The 24,476-nt window shown below is 41.5% G+C and overlaps 1 protein-coding gene across 8 annotated transcripts in view; it reads left to right on the top strand.

Moving 5' to 3' along the window:
- The window catches only part of ZDHHC20 (zinc finger DHHC-type palmitoyltransferase 20), a 319,226-nt gene that overhangs the window by 266,055 nt on the left and 28,695 nt on the right, over positions 1 to 24,476 (top strand). For 3 of the 8 annotated variants that reach the window (XR_011092837.1, XR_011092850.1, XR_011092853.1), the window contains one exon: positions 23,038 to 23,064. The exons of 4 other annotated variants lie outside the window; for them this stretch is intronic. The gene's annotated coding sequence lies outside the window, so the exon portion shown is untranslated. Of the gene's footprint in view, positions 1 to 14,876; positions 15,596 to 23,037; positions 23,065 to 24,476 lie in introns of those variants that run through there. One more of the 8 variants, XR_011092846.1, reaches the window with a different exon arrangement.

Below are 24,476 nucleotides of genomic sequence, written 5' to 3'. Positions count from 1 at the left end.
ACTCCCCTGAAGGAAGAAGTCAAACACATGAGAATATAGCTGTAAGTGAATAGATGAGAGTAGGACGTAAATGGCAGAGAGCAAGGACAATATAGAAGCAATAATTAGATAAGTGGGCAGACTATCTTCTGTACAGTTTGTAGAAAATGTCACCACCTCTCATCTTTTTTCACCATTCATCAGCTGATGATTGCTCTCCCCACAGCCAGGCCCTGTGAGCGTTCCCAGTCCTGCTCCAGGCAAAACCGACTGCAGTCGCGCGCATCCCTGGTGATAAAACGGTAATGAACGGTGGAGAAGGAGGGAAGGGAAAGGGCCTCCTTCAGCTGGAACATCTGTTTGCAGGGTGGATGTCTGTGATCTTAATGAAAGGGCACTGTGTCAGTTTTAAAAGAGACCTGCGATATCCATAGGGCAGAGCATGGAGTCAAGAAAATAACTAGAAGTGTTGGGTCAGGTAAAAAATGGTACGCTGGCAGATTTATCATTTGTTCATGAGGCACAAAGTGAGGAGAGGGAAAGGGAATGGCAGAAAGCAGAAAACAATTCAGAAAGAGCAAAATATTTAGGAACCAGCAGGGTAGGGTCCTTTGAGACCTCAAATCTAAAACCCTTCTGTAGCAGGTAAGCACATCATGTATAATTCAAGTCACAAATTGCTCAACCTCCACTTTAACCCATTAAGGCTTGTGGCTTTTGTTTTCCCAGTCTCTTAATTGGAAGATTGTTCCAGAATTTCATGTTGTTTGGGACCATCTTATTAAGCTATACTTACTTCTGGACAATGTTTTGCTCTCACATTAATGTTTTTTAAAGCTATATTCATTCTTAATAATTGATGCCTTTCCACCACTACCTCAGGTTTTTATACGGAACAATTGCATCCCTTTTAGCTTTCTTTTTGGTAGGCCAAGGAAGCCAAACTTCCCTAATATATTTCTCTCTCAATATATTCTTTGTTCTCCTCATCACAGTAATAGCTCAGCATCTCCTACAGCATTAGAAAGTGTGCTTTAAACCCTCAGGGATGATTTGGATTTGAAGGGAAATATCTCGTTGAGAAAGGGATGCTTACAGGAATTGTGATAGAAGTATTTTCCTCAGTTGTAAACTGGCAAACAAATGCTGATAGCAGTGGTAAAGCCCATCTCTTCCTGCGTACAACAGCTGCCACATTTCCATACAAACTAGCTGTCTACCCACAGAGGAGTATGCTATCTGTAGACTAGATCTTGGTCAGTTATGAGAACTCTGTAGAAGCTCCACTAACGATATATATGTGTAAAAATATATTTACATGTACATTTAAAAAAAATGCATGAGGGTTTTGGTTTGGTTTAATTTTTAATTCAAATCCAAACTTTGAAAAAGGACAAAGCAATAATTTAAGTGCATAAGAGCTGGGTTATGGGGGGAAGTGCAGAAAATAATTGGAATTTTAATACCAAGGAAACTACCAGGAAAGGACTCCAGACATAGGGGAAAATACAAGCACCTCAGAAAAACAGAAGCCTAGAGCAGAAGCTTGACTACATATGAGGTCAGAGGGGATGGTGAGAAATGCTGCAAGTCAAGCAAATGAAGCTATATGAAAGGTATTTCAGGGTTCTCCTGTCTGAAGACAAAGAAAAGGTCAGTGTTAGACTTCTAAAATACTGAAATTAGGTGCTCATTGGCCAAAACAAAAATGAAAATTTTAGTTTTGATCTTTAGATTGGAAAAGCACAGTAAGATGTGATGCAAAAGACCAAATGTTTCTATGTGTATTAGCACCTTTGAAATGGAAGAGAAGTTCAGATCTGGATATGCTCCTAGCAGAATGCCGTTGTCACCTGGACCGTAACTATACTAATATAGTTTTTACTGCTGGTTACCTAGATAACATCCTAAGTCATCCAATGGCAGCCTTTGAGAAATGTTGGAGCAGGGATTCAGTACTGGGGGACTAGAAAAGATAAATGTGCCTGTTGTTAAAAGGCGGAGAGGAGTCAGGGACAGAGGGTGCAGTCACCTTAATGTTGACGTTGAAATAAAACAAGTTTCTCAAACTTTTTTTAATGTATCTACAAGGTAATGAAGAAATGAATAATTAAGAATAAATAATGTCAAACTCATTTAATTTCTCTCTATGATAAAGCAGTAGAGCCTGCAAATAAAAAGAAAGTAGTAGTTCCCATTTATTTTAACTCGGATTAAAGGCTTTAATAAGTTGTCTTTCGTGACATTTCCATAAGTAATGCAGATAAATGTGGTCTAGGAGAACCTAGTATACAGTAAATACAAAAATGGATTAGTGTTGCTATTGATTAATTGTCAATGACATGTTCTCAAAAATAAAAGATATATTGAGTAGAGTTTCTTTAGTCTGATTCTGCTTTCTGTTTTTTACCTCGTGAACTTGATGATAAAATAGAGTAACTGGAGTCATTCTGCAGATGACACAAAACAGGGAAGGGACAGTGACGGACATCAAGATCATGTTTCAAAATGGTCTTCCTAAACTGGCAACATTATCTGCAAACTAAAAGGTGAAAATCAGTGTAGATGAAAAGGCATGACACTTACTCACAAGTAAATGATAGCAGTCCTGCAGAAAAGGATTTGCATTTTTTTTATTTGAAAGTACCATACTGATCAAAAGGTAATCCTTCCACTGGAATGTACTGGTAAAAAAAGTGTAGCCATTAAAATGAGCAGAGTCAACCTTATCCTTAGCTTAGCATTATCAGTCTCTCTGCTGGAACACTGGACTCCATGTGAGCAGTCCCCTTTCGAGGAAGGTTTGGATTCCTCAGAGTCTGGACAAAGTCATCGTGGGTGAGCAGAAGCGTAGGAAACATCCTCTGGAGGAAGAGTAAGCCATGTGCAGTTCTTCAGCCTGCGGAGGAGAAGACAAAGGAGGACATGGAGTTTTCTATTATATAAAAGGCTGTTGCAGGAAAAATAAAGAAATAATCTGTTTTGTCAGTGGTGAGTGTGAGTAATAAGGGTTCAAACTCCACCAAGAAAGACTCAAAGGAGATGTGAGAGAAACCTTTTGAAATGGCAGGTTCATGAAGTAGTGGAACGGATTGGATGAGGAGGTTTTGATTTTCTGTTACTGCTGGTTGATCAAATTTGTATCTGTAGTTTCTCCTGCATTTGGGAGTAAGGTGGATCAGCATTAAAAATATATATATTTCCTTAACCTGTATTTTTGTAAAGGTTTCTGACTTAATGACGGCACGGAACAGCAGTATTCAAGTTGAGGGAAGATAACTTAAGCAGTTACATTTACGTACTCCCCCGCTTGAATCTACCTTTCTTGAGAAAGAAAGTAAGGAAATATTTTCAGCATAATAACAACAGAAGTTGTCCAAACTGTAGAAATCTTTCTTCTTTCAGGAATATTCTTACCCGTATTGGGTAAGATTGGATTCAGACATATATGTGATTCAAGAGACATTTAATTTTGCAATATCTTAATATCTTTTTAATGCTGTATGAGGAATTTGAAATCTAGCAGTTGGTGACCTCAGATTAGGTTTAGACAGTGTATTAGTGCTCATTAGCTTTCAGACAGAAGTCTGTCACTCACCTTTTCTGATTTCATCTTTAGAGGGATCTTTTCTATATGACTGTCAGGATGATTTTATCCTTCTAACGCTAACTTTACTTTTCCCATTTCATCAAGGGTGGCCATCTGTGTTTTTTGCTGTAATCTCTATATACAGGAAAAGCCCTGTATAGCTTAATTAAAAATTCATTGCCATTTTGTTTGACAAAAAGCTAAACAATGCATTAAACTAAATTGTCCATTACACATTTATTCAAGACAGTGTAATTACATGAAAAATAGCATTAACAGTAAGAACAAAATTTATCATAGGATAGTGCTAATGCATTTATATGCAATGCGAGTAGGTTTAATTATAGTACATTTAAGATTGGTATGCCAAAGGCAATAAACTTTACAACAACATACAAAAGTTTAATAAGCATGAAACATCATAAGAACAATGTAGACTAAACCTTTCTTGCATCCGAAAAGCTGAAATGCAAAGAAGTTTTTATTTATTGCCTCAGGTAAAAAAGTCTGTAGAAACAGATAAGTGATGACAAAGCTTTGATGTTAATAAACCCAAATGGAAGTCAAAAATCAAAGTGTGTAAACGGCTAGGTTATAAAAAGAAAGATGACAGAGTTATACCCTGTAATTAGGTGTAATTTGTGCTTTTGGCACAGCTATTTGTCCTGCATGAATGAGAGGTTGTCTTATGTTTTCTTGTCCCTGTATAATAGAATTGCAGTACTGGCACATCCCACTTTAAACCTCCCTTGATTTTTTTTTTCAAGAGTATTTGAAAGCTGCATGCATATTGATTCCCTCTCATGTTAGTATTACTGTCAGTTTGCCACTCCTCGTACTTGAAAATAATCATAAGCTGAGTGTTTATAAAACACATGCAGCTAGAAACAGAGTAATAATTTTAGTAAAATATAGGCAAATCACAAAATGAGTTTCTACCATGGGTATAAATCATGGAGATACTTACATGTTATATGAGTAAATTACATCAAGACTAGAAAATTAATAATCCAATTTTAATTATTTAATGAGTTGTTCTGTTTAGCAGCTGCGTAATTGGCAGTCTCATCCATATTTTAAACTGTTGTGGAACAAATTGCTGTTAATTAAATAATTTCATTTAGTTGATTCCTGTCTTTGTTTTATGGTGTCTCTGCATGAGACATCAAATTTGCAGCGCTAAAACCTATTTTACAACCATCTTTCTGTGCCACACACTGGGAAAATTTTAAAAGAAATTATTTCTTGTACTTTCAGTATTGTGAAGAATCTGTGAAAAAAGTCTATTGATTCAGATAAAACTGCTAATATATTAATAGCTATATATCTATACAGGTATCAGTTGTTAAACTTTCCTGTTTAGAAATAATTATTGCGTTTTTAGACATGCTAAATGGTCTGTGCCTTTATGAAACTACCCCATGGCTGGGTTCTGATCCGTGGTTTTAATCTCTGTTGTGAAGATCACAGATGTCATTTGATGGGATGCGAAATCCCTGGGCAGAGGGGCCAACCTCTCTGTTGGCCGTATTGCATGTTTCGGGTTGTAAACCCATGATGTGCACTGCAAGGATGGACTGCTCCAGCAGTGCAAAGCCACTTGCTGAAGCTTCTTTCTCTCCTATACATGAAAATGCATGAAATAAAATTAAAAATTAGCGTACCTTTTACCTTGACCTATATATATTTTTGCTTTGTTTTCAATGTCTGCCTTTTTTTTTTTTTTTTTACTTGAAATTTGAGCCTGCTGCATTCAGAATATTCTCCAATGAACACTGCAGAGTGGTTGCATTTCAGCATTCCCTGGTGGCACGAGCTGGCTCTGTGCCTCCTGGCCATAACCTTCTGTCTCCTATTAGATCCTTGCGAGGATGTGTGCTTACACTGCAGTGCTTAAATGTGCCCCTTTCTTTTCACTTGCTTTTCCAGTTCGTGGAGCCTTTTTTCATGAATTCCACCTTGGAGGACAAGCTCCCTGGTGGGGAAGAGAGCGCTCTCTTGATTCAGGCATCTCCTTTCTGTTTGGGTCAGGGGGCTGCAGTTTCCCATCTGGGGTCTGTGTTCATTCAGGAGTGAGGTATTCCTTCCTCCCAGCTGACACTGTCATATGCCTGTCTTCCCTCCAGTGTCATACCCCACTCCTGGAACAGGAGGAGGATTTGCCAAGTCTGTAGCCTCTTCTGCTGTTAGAGGAATAATCTTCTTGTTATAAAACCAGTTATGTAAGTATTTAATTTCAAAGGTCACATTTGGTAAGCTAAAGTGGTTGTCTAAAATTTCTGGAAGCCTACATGAGATATTTAAAAAAAAAAAAAAAAAAGGCAAATCCCCAAACTCTTATTCAAACTTCTGCCCATGCTGTCAGTACTTCAAATTAGCTTCAGCAGATTTAAGTAAAAAGCCACAGTATATGAATAAGATGCTACTGAAGTAACTTCCAGTCTTATTTTTGAGATTAGGTTGGATTCAGTAGAATTCCTAAACCCACACAGAGTGTGATGGGAGCACAGCTTTCAGCAGAAAGTCAGCAATAGTCCCATGATCTGGTAGTTTCATATGCAGCTGCCTGCAGACAGACTATAAAATATTTTCCACATCACTAAGTGATTTCTGTAGCCTTAAAATTTTAAGAAAAATTCAGACGAGCTGATACACTGTGTATATTCAACAGGTGCCAGAGGTGCACATTCTTCTGCCTTATCTGAAGAACCAGTCTGTCTTTTAAATGCATTCTGATCAGTTTGGGGTTTATCTTTTCTGATAAATGCGATATTTTGTAAGTGACGCAGTAATGTGTATTTGTCATTTAATCTCAGAAGTCAGAAAATGCCAGAAAATCTAAGTGTGGTACATGCTGATCAGTTACTTAAAGGCTTTTTGTTTTCCTCTTTTTCTCCCACTGAGCCCTGCTTTTTAATTTGATCTGTAGCCTCTAAGCTGCATTTTCTATCTGCAGTGGAATGAAAAGATTTGACCTGTACTTCTCTGATAAGTCAAGTGGTAGATCTGTGCTCCAAATGGTTTAGCTCATTATCTTTTCTCCTGCTAACATTGTGAGTTAAGCATTCCCAGACAGACTTGTTTAAATCTGTTTCTTGGGCCCAGATATATGCTAACAATTGTCGGGATTCTTGATGTGCCAGCCCTCGTTAAGAATTAACATGATTTTGGAGCTACTGGCAGTGCTCTCTCCTAACAAGTTGACAACTCACGTTTAGTTAGCAAAATCAATTCTACATTTTCTAAAGCCTGCAGTCCACAGTCGTAAAAATGTGCTTTAGCTTAGGGTTGGAAATTCCCTCTCGGTGTTTCTGATCATTATTTGCTTTCCTCTCTCGCTTCCCCTTCTTCCCTATTTAATTTTAAATTTAAAAACTTTCCAGATCTGCCTGAGCAAAGGTTCTTGCTCGCGAGCATCCTGTGCCAGGTTCGATTTTCCCCCGAGCCATCTCCTGTACCAGCGGGCAAAGGTGGGGCTGCGATGCAGACAGGACGTGGACCTCCCTGAATCCGAGCAAAGCCCTGGCCCTCTTGTAGCAGCTCATAGTGTCGTGGTGAGGCAGGACAGAGGGGCACAGAGTCATTTAGGCTGCAAAAGACCTCTAACATCATTGAGTCTCCAGACACCATCACTCTGCAACTCTTCAGGTCAACCCCAGATGTCTGGTGAATCTGTATGACTGTTGAGGGATGGCTGATAATTTATTTGGGACTTCCATATAGTCTTCCTATGAGGAATTCCATTTGCCTTTTAATTGCCTGAATTCATTATGTTGTGGAGAAGAATCTGAAAATTCTTCTTTTGAAGTTTTCTTTCTGTTTGAGGTGAATGAGCTTCTGAGATTTCTGTCTAATTGTGATATATAAAAATAGAACTATTTTTGCTGGATTTTGAGTGGAGCCATTTCAAATTAAAACGTAATCAATTTTGAATTAAGAAGGTTTTCCCTTATTTTGTTCCCATAGCTTGGTGCAGAAGTAGATAGAAGCATACCTTGCTATGACTTCTGCTGTTTGGAAAAAAAAAAATAGCATGCATCTGAAGTGTTGGTATTTGACAGCTGTCAGATTTTCTAAATTTGTGTATACACAATATGACAGTAATGTACTCTGTTAAAACTGATTATTTCAAGAGTCTTATTCTGTTGAGGTACTGCTACTCACTGCAAAGGAAGAATTGGGCTCTATGTATGCAGATTGTAGCTTTGCATAGACACCTAAGTCAATGCTTAAATATATATATATATATATATATATATATATATTATATATACTGATCAATCCAGGTGTGGATTTTTTGATACTAATAGTAAGATGTTTATCCATTATTCTAATCTGTGATTCAAAGATCGAAGCCGAAATTCCTTTAAGTGGTATATTCTTTATTGCAGCGCTGGATGCACGGGGGATCTCTCCACCTATCGTGCATACCCAAAGCGGAAAGAAGTCTTGAATTTATACAATCAATCTATCAATATTCTACAAGCACCTATACATATGCATTACCTATCCCCGCCTTCCCTCGCTTCTCATGCTAATTAGCCTTTTGGCACCTTGCGCCTGCGTAGAGACTCCCAAGAATTGTGGGCAGGGGTCTTTGGGACGTGGGCAGGGGTCTTTGGGAGGAAGATCCCGAGTCCTCCTCACAGTGTACTTTTCACCTTTGGTCAGGAATCTGCTGAATTGGCACGTTTCTTAATTGCGAGAGCTGGTTGTTGCCAATTCTTCCGTTTGTTGTATCTTTATAATGAATTCCAATGTCCAATTTTGAGATTTATAGTCCTTACATTTGTTTCTCTGTCCGTCTGCCGCTTCCTTATCATGGGTTCCAGTGTCTTGTTTCGAGATATACAGTCCATGTCTGGGGATTGTCCTTGCCTCCCCAATACCTCCTTAATCAATCCCCCCTTTTCTTTTCCCATGCAAATTCTTTTGCATCAGATACTTTCATTATTTACAGTAACACAACAAAGCAGGCATCTAAACAACATGCACACAAATATTCCTAACACTACTAATGTTATAGAGCAATGAACACTTGTTTCAAACATTGGAAATTGGGCAACCAGGAGGTTAACTTATTCCATATTTCACTAAAACTCCATGAAAGATCATCTTTACTGATCTCATGTAGGACCCTTGTCTGCTTCCATATTTCTTCCAGGTCGGTAGAGATCCTTCCACTCTGATCTACATACACACAACTTGTGTTTATTACTGTACAGACTCCCCCTTGAGCGGCCAGTAACAAGTCTAGGGCCATCCGATTTTGTAATACTACCTGTGATAAACTAGATATCTCTTCTTGTTGAGCCTTTATAGCATCCAGAGTTTTGTTTTCTAACTTCTCTATAATTGCAGAAATATTAACTATTGCCTTTTCCAATTCACTCACTCCTAACCATGTGATAAACCATCGAACAAAACTATGAAAAGCGGTGTGTCTCTCTATCAATGGATTGTTAATTTTTTGTCTGATTCTCCAGATATGATTTCTCAAGTAACCTCGAGGCACTACATCATGTACTGTCATATTGGGGACTACTGCTCCAAGAGTGCAGGTTCCCTTCCAGTTCTCGGGCAAGACCTTACGGGCTGTATCATTGCATAACCAATACCACCCTTTTCCTTCTGGAACCGGCCAGCTGGTTGAATTTGCCCAACCGCTAGTTGTACTAATATCAATTGTTTGATTACAAGATGTCTGATTTCCCACATAAGTAGTACCCGTATTTATACAATCCTGTTTTCCCATACCCGTAGGCGGGTTACACCTTTGTACACATACATAGTAAGATTCCAATGGCACGAAGCTACTAACTTCTAGTTCCAAAACTTCTTCATATTTTTTTGACCCCAAGATGTGTTTTCCCACAAATTAGTCCAAGATAAGTTTGCAGGCAAGGGAATCCTGATTAATGATACACCCTTATTCCCATGCTGTGGCAGATGGGTGCATACCCAACAGTTCGTCTTATTAATTACTTGAGAAATTGTTTGTATCAGGGACAGGTGTAAGTTCTCATCCCAAACTGCCCACCCCGAATCTGAGAACTACACCCCTGCAATCATTAGGATCTGGAAAACCATAATTTTGTTGGTCCAATTGGAGTGGTGGTCCATATCCTTGCCAGGGCCTTCTTCACCCTTGAATCGTGGATCCAAGCTGCTTGCTCCTTAATCTTGATGGCGGTGCGTGTTGTCAGTAATACCTGGTATGGTCCTGTCCACTTTCCTTCCGTTTTTCCTCTAGGGGTTGTCCTGAAAAAGTCTTTATATATATAATCCCTGAGCTTAAAAGGGTGGATTGGTTGATCCAACCGTCTAGCCCAGGTCCTGAGAACAAATTTATGTACTTTATTTAATTATTTCTGAAGTTCAGTTATATATGCATATAAATATTCTAATCCTAACTGCGTTCGATCCTCTCCACTAAATAGAAATGGATACGGCCTTCCATATAAGATTTCAAAGGGACTCAAATTCCCTTTTATTCTAGGTTTAACTCAAATTCTAAGTAATGCTAAAGGGAGGGATTGAGGTCATGACAAATTAGATTCTTGTCCGATTTTAGCTATTTGTTGTTTAATTAAATGTTTCATTTTTTCCTCCTGTCCACATGCCTGCGGTCTATAAAGAGTATGCAGTTGTCTTTAGAATATCTTTAGAATCTTACTTATCTGTTGTACCACTTGCACACAAAAATGTGAAACTCTATCAGAAGACATGGCTACTAGAATCCCAAAGCATGGTATTATTTCATTTAACAAGACTTTAACCACTTCTTCTTGCTTTGTTTGTTCGACAGGGAAAGGCTTCAGGCCTTCCTGAAATCATGTCAGTCAGAACCAGTAAATAACAATACCCCCCTTTTCTAGGGAGTTCTGAAAAATCAATTTGCCACAGTTGCCCCGAATAATTTCCTTTACTGATTATTCCAAATTTTATTCTATTCTTAGTATTGGGGTTATTTTGTAAGCAAATGCTACATTGTTGAGTTACTTGTTTTATTGTTGTATATAAATTTTGTTCCACTAATGTCTGACTCAGGCTCTTATGCAATGTGTCAGCTCCCCGATGTGTTTTATCGTGTTCTGTAAGAACTATGGGCCATATCAAATTAGAGGGTATTATTACACAGTTATCTTTTAAATATACTTGGTTCATATATATAGTTTGGATTTTACCGTCTGGTATTAAAGACAATGCCTTCACCTCAGTTATTTCAGCTGCCTGTTTAGCCTCCTGATCTGCCAATCGATTTCCAATTTCAAAATCAGAGTTTCCCTTTTGGTGTCCTTGACAATGCATCATAGCTACCTTTTCTGATTGTTTTACAGCCTGTAACAATTTTAAAATTTCTTCAGCATGTTTTCTTTTTGTTTTCCCTGAGCAGTCAGCAATCCACGTTCTTTCCATATCGCTCCATGAGCATGTACCACGCCGAATGCATATTTAGAGTCTGTCCAAATACTTATTTTCCTTCCTGCTGCTAGTTCCAGTGCTCGTGTAAGAGCAATTATCTCTGCTTTCTGGGTGGACGTCCCAGGGGGTAATGGTTTGGACTCGATTACCTGTTGAGTGGTTGTAATGGCATACCCTGCCTTATGTTGTCCTTGTTTCACGAAGCTGCTCCCATCAGTATACCAAGATTCGTCAGCATCTTCTAAAGGTTCTTCCTTAAGATTGGGTCGACTAGAATACAGAGTCTCTATTGTTTCTATACAATCATGAGTTATAGGTTCATCCAGAGTTCCACTAAGGAAAGAAGCTGGATTTACGATGTTAATGACCACAATTCCCACATCATCTTGTTCTACTAATATTGCTTGATATTTTAAAATCATCAATTCTTGTTTAAGTTGTTTAAAGACTTTTTGTGTTTCTCCAGTCCAGACTAACTTTGACTGGTTAATCTTTATCAATTCACATAGAGGCTTTACCAATCGTCCATAATTATAAATCCAAAGGCGACACCAACCTGTCATTCCTAAAAAGGTTTGTAGCTCCTTTACCGTTTGAGGTTCTGGAGTCCGGCAAATGACTTCCTTATGTTCAGTTCCTAGTTCTCGTTGTCCTCCCGAAATTTCAAATCCCAGATAGGTCACACTTTGTTGAGCCAGCTGGACTTTCTGTCAAGAGACTTGATATCCATTTTAAACCCAGAAAATTAAGAAAACTTATAGTCCATTGAATACAGCTCCCTTTAGTCTCGGTAGCTATTAAGAGATCATCTACATATTGTAACAAAGCACCTTCAGTGTCCGGAGGCATCCATGTTTCGAGTTCCCTTGCTAATTGGTTTCCAAAAATAGTGGGGCTATTCTTGAATCCTTGAGGTAGTAATGTCCACGTAAGCTGCGTCTTTCTGCCTGAATTGGGATTTTCCCATTCAAAGGCAAATAGGTTTTGGCTTTCTGTGGCTAAGCCTAGGCAGAAGAAGGCGTCTTTTAAATCCAGTACGGTAAACCAGACTTGACTATTCTTTAATTTAGTCAGCAAAGTATAAGGGTTTGCCACTACTGGATGTATATCCTCAGTGATTTTACTTATGGCCCTCAAATCCTGAACTAACCTCTAGCTTTTTTCATCTGCCTTTTTAATTGGCAATATGGGTGTATTGTATTCTGATTCACATTCAATCAATAATCCATACTGTAAAAATTTATCAATTATCTCTTTAATTCCTTTCCTATCTTCTATCCTCAAAGGATATTACTTAACCTTAACGGGTTTCTCTCCTGGCTTTAATTTAATAATTATTAAGGTCACATTTTTTGCTCTTCCAGGGACTTCGGTAGCCCAAACTCCTGGACATATTGATCTGTGATCTCTAAAGGTATTTCACTTTTAGGGTCAGTTTGTATTAGTGCCAAGCTTAACACATTTATTAGTTGTTCTTCTCCTATTCTTCATTTCATTTTCCCTTTTTCAACGACAATTTCTGCTCCTAATTGCTCTAATAAATCTCTACCTAAGAGTGCCCATGAGGAGTTAGGCGTATATAAAAATCGGTGTATGCCCCATTGTTTCCCTAACTTGTACTTCAAAGGTTCACAAAAATAAGCCTTTTTGGTTACACCTTGTCCTGGTTTCAGTTAGATTTTGTCTTATTAAACTGTCTTTATCTCAACTCACGGGCTTCACTTTCCATTTCTCTCCCCCGTCCCAGAGAGGGAGGGGGAGGGGGAGCGAACGGCTGCGTGGTGTTTAGCTGCCAGCCGGGTCAAACCACAACACACCTTTTACCCTAACATAATAATTCTGTGAAGGCATTAATGCTTGATTTAGAACTGAATATGTTGCCCCATATCAATAAGAAATTTCACTTCCATTCCTCCCCTAGCTTCATTATAATCAGTGGAGGATCCGCTAGGGTAGATTCCCCAGGTCCCCGTTATTCCTGTTGAAATCAGGGACCAATGATTACCCTAGAAAAAGGCTAGTCAATTTGTCCTCTGAAGCCAGGTCCAAACCGTTTTGTTTTATTTATTTATTTATTTATTTTCATTACATTTCAGAGTTGGTCCAAAAATTCCATAGGGGTTTCTTTTAGACCTTGTTGGAAGCATATTCTCAATTCCCAATTCATCCAGATTTTAGTATTTACTTAGCCGTTCATAATTTTAGGGATGATTAGGGTCTCAGTGGGGTCGGTCAGGGGAATGCAGTTGTCCACAGTTCCCTGAGCGGTCCCATCGGTAATCTGAGCTCGCACATGAACTCAGGTTGTTTTAAGAGTTAACTGTTTTTCTGTTTCCATAACCACTCTCTCTCGGACCCATCATGATCCCTTTGCCCCAAAGGGCTAACACCCATGATTTTAAGATCTCTGCCTAGAGCAGAGGCAGAACTATTAACATTCCTACATCCTCTTTCCCTGCTCATTCAACTTCAAACACCTTTAACACTTTCAACAACCCTTTTAACACTTCCTTTATCTTTCTCCAGCCTGTACTTCTCTAATGCCAACATCAAAGGCTCAGTCAGGGGCCAACTTAATTCCGTACCTTTTCCCACCAAGATGCTGAAACAACATCAGTATACAACATTTCATCCTATTCTCCTTCTCAAAACCAACATTAACTGTAGCAAAACATTAGAGTTTAAAGTTCCATTTAGGGGCCACTTTTCTCCACATTCCAGCTTATAAAGCGGCCACCATTGATTACAATATTTTATCAATGTTTTCCTGTTCACACTTCCACCGGCAGATCCTCCAATATCCTTCCAGTGACTCAAAACACATCCTAACGCACTTTTCTTTAAAATTTCACTGCTTATGTGCCCCCCCCATTTTCCAGTTCACACTTTCAGAATACACATATCACTTACAAAAATGTATCACAAAGACGTATCACTCACAAAATTACAGGCACGCAATATCTTTCAGTAGCGATGTCACAAAGCTACTATTACCAGCAATATTGCTAAAATCACAATAACAATAGTCAGAGTCAAATTCCACATGCGATAAGTCAGAAAACCGAACTGTGTAACACCGTAACGATATCTCTCTTATAACAATGCCACGAACCTACTATTACCACCAGAAAAATAGCCAAAATCACAGTAACAATAACCAGAGTTAAATACCACACTCCATGAGTCAGAAAACCGAAATAGACAACACAATTCCAGATGGACCTTAAAGCAAGCTCTTTCCTTAAGGTCCCCAAATATACTTATGGTGCTTACCACAAAGTATATACCAAACACTGCCTCGCAGAAGATCACCTTCCGACTTACAGACAGTTCCAGATACAGATGGACCTCAAGGTCCCCAGATATACTTGTGGTACTAACCACAAAGTATATACCAAATACTGTCCCGCAGAAGATCACCTTCCGACTTACTGGACAGTCCCAGATGACCGGTCTACCAGAAAACCAAACCAGAATAAAGAATATACTCACTTACAATGATGGGGTCCTTGTCTGCCTCCGCAGTGATCTGGTGAGTCGAGGAGTCCCTCCGGGAAATCCCGGGGGTACCCTAGGGAGTCCTGTCCCCAGCGGGCCCTGCGGTCCGGCAGAGAGGTAGTCCCATCTGGGGTGCCAGATTGATTCAAAGATCGAAGCCGAAATTCCTTTAAGTGGTATATTCTTTATTGCAGCGCTGGATGCACGGGGGATCTCTCCACCTATCGTGCATACCCAAAGCGGAAAGCAGTCTTGAATTTATACAATCAATCTATCAATATTCTACAAGCACCTATACATATGCATTACCTATCCCCGCCTTCCCTCGCTTCTCATGCTAATTAGCCTTTTGGCACCTTGCGCCTGCGTAGAGCCTCCCAAGAATTGTGGGCAGGGGTCTTTGGGACGTGGGCAGGGGTCTTTGGGAGGAAGACCCCGAGTCCTCCTCACAGTGTACTTTTCACCTTTGGTCAGGAATCTGCTGAATTGGCACGTTTCTTAATTGCGAGAGCTGGTTGTTGCCAATTCTTCCGTTTGTTGTATCTTTATAATGAATTCCAATGTCCAATTTTGAGATTTATAGTCCTTACATTTGTTTCTCTGTCCGTCTGCCGCTTCCTTATCATGAGTTCCAGTGTCTTGTTTCGAGATATACAGTCCATGTCTGGGGATTGTCCTTGCCTCCCCAATGCCTCCCCAATACCTCCTTAATCAATCCCCACTCAACCCCTCCGGGACCCTCAGCCGAGCGCCCCCAGCACCTCTACGACCCCATTTCCCCCCAGGTTCTTTATGAACTGTTCCAAAGGGGCATGCCTCGGTGGGCAGAGAGGGGGATGTAGGCAGCTTTTTGGGGGGCTGGCAGCCCGGTGCGGGAGGCGGTGGAGCTGCGGGCCCGCCCAGGGCCTGCCCGCGTCGCCTGGGGCGAGCTCCGCAGCGGCGGCCGTTGCTCCAGCGGCGGCCGTTGCTGCAGCGCCTCGGCCGGGAAGATGGCGCCGCCCCGCGTCAACTGCTGCCAGAAGGTGCTGTCCTGGTTGCCCGTGGTCTTCATCGCCTTGGTCGTGGCCTGGTCCTACTACGCCTACGTGGTGGAGCTGTGTTTGTGTGAGTGCGGGGAGGCAGGGAGGGAAGGACGGGAGGGTGAGGGGGCTGCTGCCGCCCGTGGGGGACCCCTCGCCTCCCATGGGGGACCCCTCGCCGCCCTCACGGAGCCTCTCTCCGGGCATGAGGAGACGGCGCAGCCCCCGAGGGGTTCCTTTTGCCCCCGAGGGGGTTTTGTTTTCCCTGCCCCGGGGGTGGCAGAGGAGCCGGGTTTACCTGTTGGCTGTGTGGAGGGAGGGGGCTCGGGGGGGCTCTGCCCGCCCTCAGGCACCTCACGGTGGCCGAGGCGGGCACAGCGTTTGGGGACGGGAACCTCAGGGGGACGATGAGGGGCAGAGACCCCATCTCTGAGACTTCCACAGTGCCCCTCAGGATCCCTACCGGGGCCCTGGGGGGGTCCCTGCCCCTCACAACTCTTGCCACCCCGGAGAAGTTTCCCTTTCCCCTCCCTATTCCGATTATTTGCAGCCGATCCGGAACTTCCTCGTGTACCACACAACTACTTCAACGCCTCTCGCTGTGCTCCCTTTTGCCCCTGCTGATGAAGAGTCCCGGCCCCCGCTGTCATTGAGGTGTAATTGGGTTGGAAACATCCTCCCTAAGCGGGATTTGGGGCTTAGGGGCTTGTCGGGCTGCGTCAGGGCTCGTGGTGGTAGGGTTCGGCGTTACATAAAGCTCATTTGCAGTCGGTGTCGGTCAGGAGGATATTTACCCTTTTCTGGCTTTGCGGTCTGGTTCAGGAGGATGTTTACCTGTGCAGGAGAAATGTAAAAATACGGGGATACACAACCGGACTTGTTGAGCCAGGGCTGTTTTCAGCTGCGTGCGTAGGTGTGCTCGTGTCTGGGTCCCTACTCTTACCGCTGTTCATGTTACATACTTGCTTTGATAGCCCTAAACTTGTAAAGATAACTGGCCTTTAGAAATAATCAAGGTATTGGGTGGGTTTTTTTTGGTCCACGGTACTCAGTTCTTGCCTAACTTCTGGATAATACTGAGGTTTGGAGGGCATGAGTGGTTGCTACAGCAGTCCTGAGGGGGGCTGTGTGAGGTTATGGACTTATGTTTGTTTTACAGTTGTGATTGAAGTCTGACTGTTCCAGCAAAAGGCAGACCAGGAGTACGTGTTTCTTCTCATAAGTAAAGAACAGAAATTCAAGAGATGAAGCGACTTGCCCAGGGTCTCGTTGGTGATCTCTGGCTGAATCAGGGACAGGACCTCAATCCTTCAGCTCTGCATCCTGATCACAGAGTGGGTCAGGGCTGGTTGCTGGTGAATCATTTTCTTCAGAAAAATGTCTTTGGCCCTGATCTTACGGAAGACCTTTGCAGGCATAGAGGGCTGCAGAGAGTCCTGCCAAATTCAGCACGGTTTCATTTGCGTGAATTATTGAAAGGGCAGGTTCCTGTTTATGTGAGAACTTTCACATCTATAAATCTGGTTTCTAGACGTCTGGCACTTCTTGCTCGCAAATCAGCTTTATTTTTAACGTCTGCAGATGCAGGCTATTAAGAAAAAGTGGTCATTTAGTAAGAAAATTACCTATTGATTTTTATTGCTGTCACTGACAGCAGTTGTTAAATGTCAAAATGATACTTGGTGACCAAGATTTGTTTTTCTATGATTTTTTTTTCCGATTTATTTTTTATTACTATTATTTTTAACCTTCTGTTGAATTTTCTGTATACTTTTGATGAAAGGTCAACTCCTCAAGGAAGAGGAAAGGTATTTTTTCTGAGCTTGTTTGTGGTTGAGTCTCCCCCCTGCCTCCCCCAGTTCTTTCCTTCCCCTTTTTTGACTTCGCTGTTATGCTGCATTTGAGTTCAAACAAGCACAGAGAGGATTTATTGCAAAATACAGGATTTTCTGTTTCTTTTGGCAGGTATGTTTACTTTCTCCCCGTGCTCCATATGTTTTATTTTGGCTTGAAAACTACTGCAGTGTGTACTGTGAAGAAGAGCTAGGATGCAATTAATACACTGCTAATGAATGAAGTGACATTGGTCTCTGCAGATGTGCCTGTACAGCAGGCGCAGAAGCAGGGCTTTATGTCTTGTTGCGCTTCTGTGGCTGCCTTTAGCAAGGGGCACAATACGCAGCTGATGTGTGCCTGGGTAAAGGAAAGACAGGAGGAAGAAGGAAAGTTTTAGAAAAGAGGAAACAGAATAGAAAAATATGTGTAAAGACTGAGTAATACAGAAACTGTAGCCACACAGACACCAGTGGTTTTTTATTTCCAAGGTTATTCGTAAAGGTTAGGTAATTATTAAGATGTGAAGCTTACAAGGAAACAGGAAGAAAGAAAGAAGGCCTTTGTTCCCCCCAACTATTTCTTCCATCCTGTTTGTTTTCCTCCTTTGAGTCCCTGCGCATGAATTCAGAGTTAAACATATGTATTCAGTTAGTAGGTGTAGTAGGAAGCCAAGTGTAATGTAGTATCAGGAAATATTCTTACTAATCAAAGTAGAAGATGGTGTAGTAAATCGGGGTTGCTTCTTCTATCCCGTCATTCCTTTTTCCTTTCAGTTTTGCTTCCCAGCACTGCTTGCCCCACACTCCTCCCCTAGGACATTCCCCTACTGCTCAGTGTCCCGTGATTGGTGTCTGAAGCACTCGGGCTTGCTCTGTAATTCAGCACCAGTATGCGTTTACTTGGTTATGCCACTTCTACAACTTAATTATATTACTGACGTACAGCCTGTGAACACCAAGGAGGAATGGTATGGGCAAGATGAAAGGAGGTTCCCAGTATGAGCTCTTCTGTTGTTTTCCTCCTGTAGAAACATCGTTGGGTTTCTCAGAAGCGTTGCAGCAGTACCTGGGTGAACGCTGGCCGTTTTAGAGCCCTGTTGCTGTGTAGTTGTGACCCAGCTGGTAAGCTAGCTATTAAGCTAACGGAAGGGTGAAAATGCCCTTTTCTCACCAAATGGATAGAAGGCGAGGGAATGTCAGCAGAGTAGTAAGAAGTGTGAACACGTAACTGAAGGCAGTGCAAAAGGCTTGTGGCCACATCTCATTCAGATTTTCTTCAAATGCGTTAAAGGAGAAAAACATGAATGAACACTCTCTTACTCGATTCTTTTTTCTTTCTGCATGTAACTTGCAGGGAGCTCTGTCTGCAAGAAAGCACACCTAGAAATACGCTGTAAAATAGCTTTTCATTAGTCTAAAACCACTTCTTGTGTTCTTTCTTGTTATCAAAACATGTTTTGCTTTTAACATCGCTTTTGCAAACAACGGCGTTATTGTGTTGGTAGTGAATTGAACCGATTGTTTCTGGTCGCCACATCCCCTCAGAAGCTCAGCGTGAGCAGAGCTCTTCTCCTGGGGCTCATTTTCACTTCGGGCTGACTTGCATTTCATTACCTCTCCCTCCATCCTCAAAACCTTTTTGTGGGTGAGCAGCTGTAACACGGCCTGGCCAGACCTCGTTCAGAAGTTGCTGTTTTGACGTTTGTAGTAAAAGTTAGTGGGTGAAACCAGCCTGTTTCATACAGACAACCCTTTGACTGAAGCACTGGCAGAATTCAGTAGTGCAATCTGCACTGAGAAAAATGTTATCTTTGGCTGAGTTTCCTGCAGATCGTAACTAAGGTCATTGGATGCTTTTACATATAAAAACAAAAATCTTGTTAAAGGTAGCATTTTACTAAAACTATGTTCTGAAACCTCAGCCCAGAAGAGCCAGGACTAGTTTCAAGGAGAATGGCTTGGTTTAGGAACCTACTGGTCTTTTATAAATGTTTCTATGTCTTAAATTCCTCAAAGGCTGGAAAACTGTGATTTTGAAAGCTGCAGGAGTAATTAGCTCTGCGTACTTTCTTAGCACCTACTTGCAGAGCAGTTTGCTTTTTTTAGTGCAGTGTAATGTCTAATGTGTCTAAAATCTTGGCAAAGAAAGCAGTCTGTAATTTGGGATTCATAACATGGTACAAACTTAACTGGTTATTCTGAAGGCTGCAGCGGCCCTTTTAGGGAGGGAGATGGCTCTGATTTCCCCAAAGCATTGTCAACACGAGAAGCCCTCTGTGATCTATTGTAATGCTCCCGTTTGAAGAGTCTGTTGCATACACAGCAGGAAGGTGATCCCATCTGCCTCCTCAGGAAGAAACCCAGGAGAAATCTCTGCCCAAAATGTGACTGCAGTAGTTATCAAGCAGTGGCAGTGTGGTGTAAGCAGCAGCAGCTCAGTAACTTCTGATTTCTGCCCACAGCAAAAGTGAAAGTATCAGCACTTCTCTCCAGTGCTGGCATGTTACGCGTGCAAATCCATTCCCTGAGGAGCAGGGGGTTCCTCTTCAGGAGAACAAACAGCTAATTAAACACGTCGGATCATTAGTTAACTGTGCTTATGCGCCTCTCTTGTGAATTTCAGAATAAGGAAATTAAAACACCGTGGACACGCTTGGTTATGTTGTGGTGTCTTGGCTCAGGCACACGGATTGTCATCTGAAAAGAGGACCTCTTCTGCTGCTAGCAGTACGTGGGATTCCTGCCAAGGTGCTCTGGCTGGATACAGATGTGTTGGAAAACCGGGTGCTTGGGCAGAAAGATTATCAAGCTGCTTATTTGGTGCTTTGCACCGCATTGGTTGTGTTAGTTTATAGGGCTGGCTGGGCACGTGCCCTTTATATGGTATATGAAACCTGCTCTCTGGGCACTCCTCTAATGAAAAAAAACCTTCCATGAGCAGCAGCACTAGCTCAGCCTGGTTTCTTGGGAAATTGTTTTAGCTCTCTGCTTTCCTGAGCACTGCCCGAGGAAGGGCTCCACCCTCCTCGCTGCCAGCCCCGTGCAGAGCCTGGCCCCAGCCCTGCATTGTCACTTGTGTCACCGAGCCCCTGGGTTTGGTCCAGGCGTGCAGGGAGCGGCCAGAGGCACGAAATGAGCACCTGAGCTCAGAGCTGCCACGTCCAGACAGGGAGCACCAAACTACCTGTCCTGTTCGGGTGAAATTTGCTGCTGCCCACTTAGAGTTCTACTAGCAAATTAAAAACTCACCCCTGGTTTTAATTAGAGGTTTTGCTTCATCACTTACTGGTCTGCCAGTCTTCTACAAGATGCTTTGAGATAAAAGGGCCAGAATATCAAGTGCATGCTTTCAGCAGACGGTAATTAATTTGAGGTCGCTGACTCTGTGTACCATGAACTTCAGGTTCTACTCAAAAGAAAAGTTGATTTGCAGTGCTTACTTTTCTGAAATATGGACAGGTTTGTCTTGATAGTGGTGCTGAAGGCCCTAACAGGTTCTGATGTATCTAATCTAATGTATAGGCTGTTGCATCCTGAGGTTAATATATAAATCATACGCAGTGCTTATTTTGTTCAAAAAAAAAAAAAGAGCAAAAAGGTGGTGCTGCTTTATTTTCCCCATCCCACCCCTCAGACCAAAAAAAAAAAAAATGTGTTTTAGGAATGTTTTCAGTGAAACTGGTATTAATTTCAGTGGAGGCTGACAGCAATTTCTAACTACTTAGAAGCAGCAAAGAAGAAAGCCGAAACCCAAGAGCTGAGCTTGTAACTGAAACTGCAGGCCAGGGATTGTGGGATGCAATGGTAATGTCTTGTTCTGTGTTTATTTCCTGAACTGGAGTTCAAAAGCTGAAATCGATTTCTTGCTGGTGTAAAGCTGCTTGTTACATTGCCAGCCTAGCAAATACTTACAGGTCTGTTCTAGAAAGATTAAATATTAACTTATTCAGAGGAAGGCTTCGCTTCGTCATGTAAAGATCCTGTGAAACTGTTGACTTCTGTGTGCTAAGTGACTTTGGACAAGCACTAGGATTGCCCTTTGTTTAATCTGTCTGGGAGTGGGAATAACAGCAGTGCAAGGAATAAAAGCAGAATCCCAAAATTTACATGAACTTGAGGTAAAACAGAAGTAGCTTTCTTTTATTTTTATTTCAGTTAAAGATGATAAGACAGAATGAAAATCACAAGTGTTTCAGTGTTCACTTTCACCTCAGCCTGCCGGAGCTTGCCAAATTAAAATTGTTCTGCCCAGTCTCATAACTGCTTTCTGGTCCGGGAGACCTGGGTAAAAATAAGGAAATTATCTTCCTGCTTCTGTAAGGCTTTACTTCATTTCTATGAAGTTTAGTGTGGTTTTGTTTGTTTAAATCTCACAAGTGATAAGATCTTAAGCTTTTCTCTGGATGTAAAGACTGTTCATTATCTTGAGTCTTTAAGCATCAAATTTGGCTCAGTTTAGTTTTGTACTTTAGACAGAAACGCAGGAGGAGGCTGTGCAAGTATGCGCATCCAATATGTGCTAACTAATGAGGAATTTGCTTTTCTTAGGGTTAACCTCCTTTAGCTTGAAGCTAGAGGCTTCCGTGGACAGACAGACAGGGTGCTGAGCATGTATTTTAAGGAGAGAGAAAAAAGTCAAAATCTGAACAAAAAAGGTTCATCTGTACATCGAGGTATCACCTTGTTACATCTCTGCGTACTATAAAGAGGCACAGTTGTGTAATAGGATTGCAGACCCCTTTGCTATAGATATCTGCAGCTAAGTGAGGCACATGTTGCCTCTGTGACCGAAGTAGCTCTGTGGAACGAAGCCTGTAACGCACACTGAAGCCCTGCGGATTTAGCTCTCTAATGTGCATCAGGGAAAAGCTCCTTTGAGCCGGCGTGCAGACTGGTGACTGGACAAACATCAGCGCTGAGGGAGAGGAGATGATGTGGAGTGAGGTGAATGGCAGTAGGCAGGACGTGCTCTGTTCACCTTTTGCTCGTGTTGATGGCCAGGAACTTAAATTTGCTGTGTCAGATGAAGAGTCAGGAAAAGATCCTTTCCTCACTGAATTTTAGGAATTCAATGTCTAGGGAAGAGACCCAGCAAGGAGAGTGGTATGAGCAAAGTGACCCAGTAAGTACAGCTGCTCTCTGATCAGTGTCTTGCCTAACTGATGAATGAACTCCAAAGGTTTCAGAGAAGCCTGAGAGCAAGAGGATGTACCAGTCAGAGAGCATGTAGGATAGATTTGAGCAAACAATTTGGTGTTGGGATAAAAAGAGATGAAGGTGCAGAATAGGAGGAATTTGGGAGATTTCAACTGTCTCAAGAATTTGGGTTGGGGAGGGAAGTACAACAGGTTGGCCTGGATGTTGATGTGCTCCAGAAAATGTGCTGGGTGCGTATCTGAAGGGCAAGTATAAATTATGATCTAACTAATGGCTGTGGAAAGGAGTGTGCTCCTCCTCTGCTGGTTAGAGCAGGGAACTGGATCTCTTCAGCTCTTCCACTGACTCGCCAAGCCTCAGGGGCTGGCAGAAGGAGTACTAAGTCCTGGTTTACCCAGAGTTGGGCAGGGAGGCCTTATTAACACCTGATACATGATTTGGAACAAGTCGGCTATCTTGGGTATCTTACTTTTATCCAAATTTTTGATTCAATGCAGATTTACTTACCATATATCTTTTTTTTTTTCTCTTCCAGTTACTATATCTTCAACTACAGAAAAAGGTAACATTTAATTATTATTTTTTAATGTAAATAGTTTTGTTGCACACAAGTCTTAAGGGATATAGAATTGAAATGTATTTCTTTGTATGTAACCTCTCTGTAGTAAGTAGATCATTGCTAAGAAACAAGTTAAATATTGTGATGTTGGGTATGCTGAGCTCACAGTACCGCTTGGGATGAAGACAAGACCCGTGAGGAAAGTAACTTTGATTTAGGTTTGCAAATATTTTTAAATGGGTACCTTCTGAGAACAGAAGAGGGAGAAGAGGGAAGGAACTGCAGCAGTCCATTTTCTGTTTCATCCTGAAGGAATGATGAATATTCATCTTACCAGCCTCCTTGCAACCTCTGACCAGTAAGACTTTTGGAAGAGGAGGGATTGTTGTACTGTTTGCTGTTTTTCCAAATAGCTTACCAGGTTCCTCAGAGCACCATTCCTCAGGACTGGTCAGAACTGTGCAAAAAACACAGCCATTTCAAAGGTGACTGCACATTATAATTTTAGATTTCCAGGTTAAGTGGTTAAGGCCTTGTTTTTACAAACTTTCCTTAAGCCTTATTATTGTCCTTGTCAAATATACGTCACAGGGGTAGTATTTATAGAGATTCAAACTCACCAAAGAAATTCCAGCATGCTTGCTGCTTTTAATTGTGAACAAAAACTAGGCTAGAGGATCATTCAATTCCAGAAGTTCAAAGTGCTGTTGTTTTTTTTTTTAATAAGACTTCAGGCTTTTTTCCCCATAGAATCACTATAGGGATATTTGGAAGTCCATTTCAGCTTAAGAGAGAACGTGAGAGTGATTATCATGATTTTATGCTACGCATAGGTTGGCAGTTCCATCATCCACTGAAGGCTGTCTTCAGAGTGTGAGACCTCTGGTAAGAGGCTCTCATCTCTTAAATATTTTTGCAAAAGAGAACTTGGAGGTAACCCATCAGTTTACTTCCTGGTGGAGAGCATTCAGAAGAAAACTGTAAAAAGGAGGAAACTTGGTGGAGTCTGTCCTCTTTCATCTTTTAAAGAAGAGGTGAAAGAGTGGGAAAACCTCCAAAGTAAACCGTAAGCTGTTCAAGACGGAAGCTGTGTCTCAGCGTGGGTTTTTACATTGCAATGCACAGCTGGGCTTCATCAAGACTTCACAAAATTCTGCAGGTTGCTGCTGTGCTTTTACTGTCTGGTTTTACTAGAAGTAAAGTTTTACTTTCTAGTTTCTTTCAGAAAGGCAAGATTCATGTCTCTGTTAAAGAAGCCTGGCAGAGCAGTGATGGTGGTGTAATGTAGCCACATCTCTTGGCTTTAATTCAAATGCAGTGCCTGCCTGATCGAAGCAGGCTCTCTTAAATCTACAGAGAAGACAAATGCTTGATTAATTAATGAGAACAGTATCTTTGAAACCTGCCTGTTAGGC

Source organism: Anas acuta, chromosome 1 (genome assembly GCF_963932015.1).
Source record: "Anas acuta chromosome 1, bAnaAcu1.1, whole genome shotgun sequence".
Lineage (NCBI taxonomy): Eukaryota > Metazoa > Chordata > Aves > Anseriformes > Anatidae > Anas > Anas acuta.
Note: the sequence above shows the minus strand (reverse complement) of the source record. Positions and strands in the feature narration are given on the sequence as shown.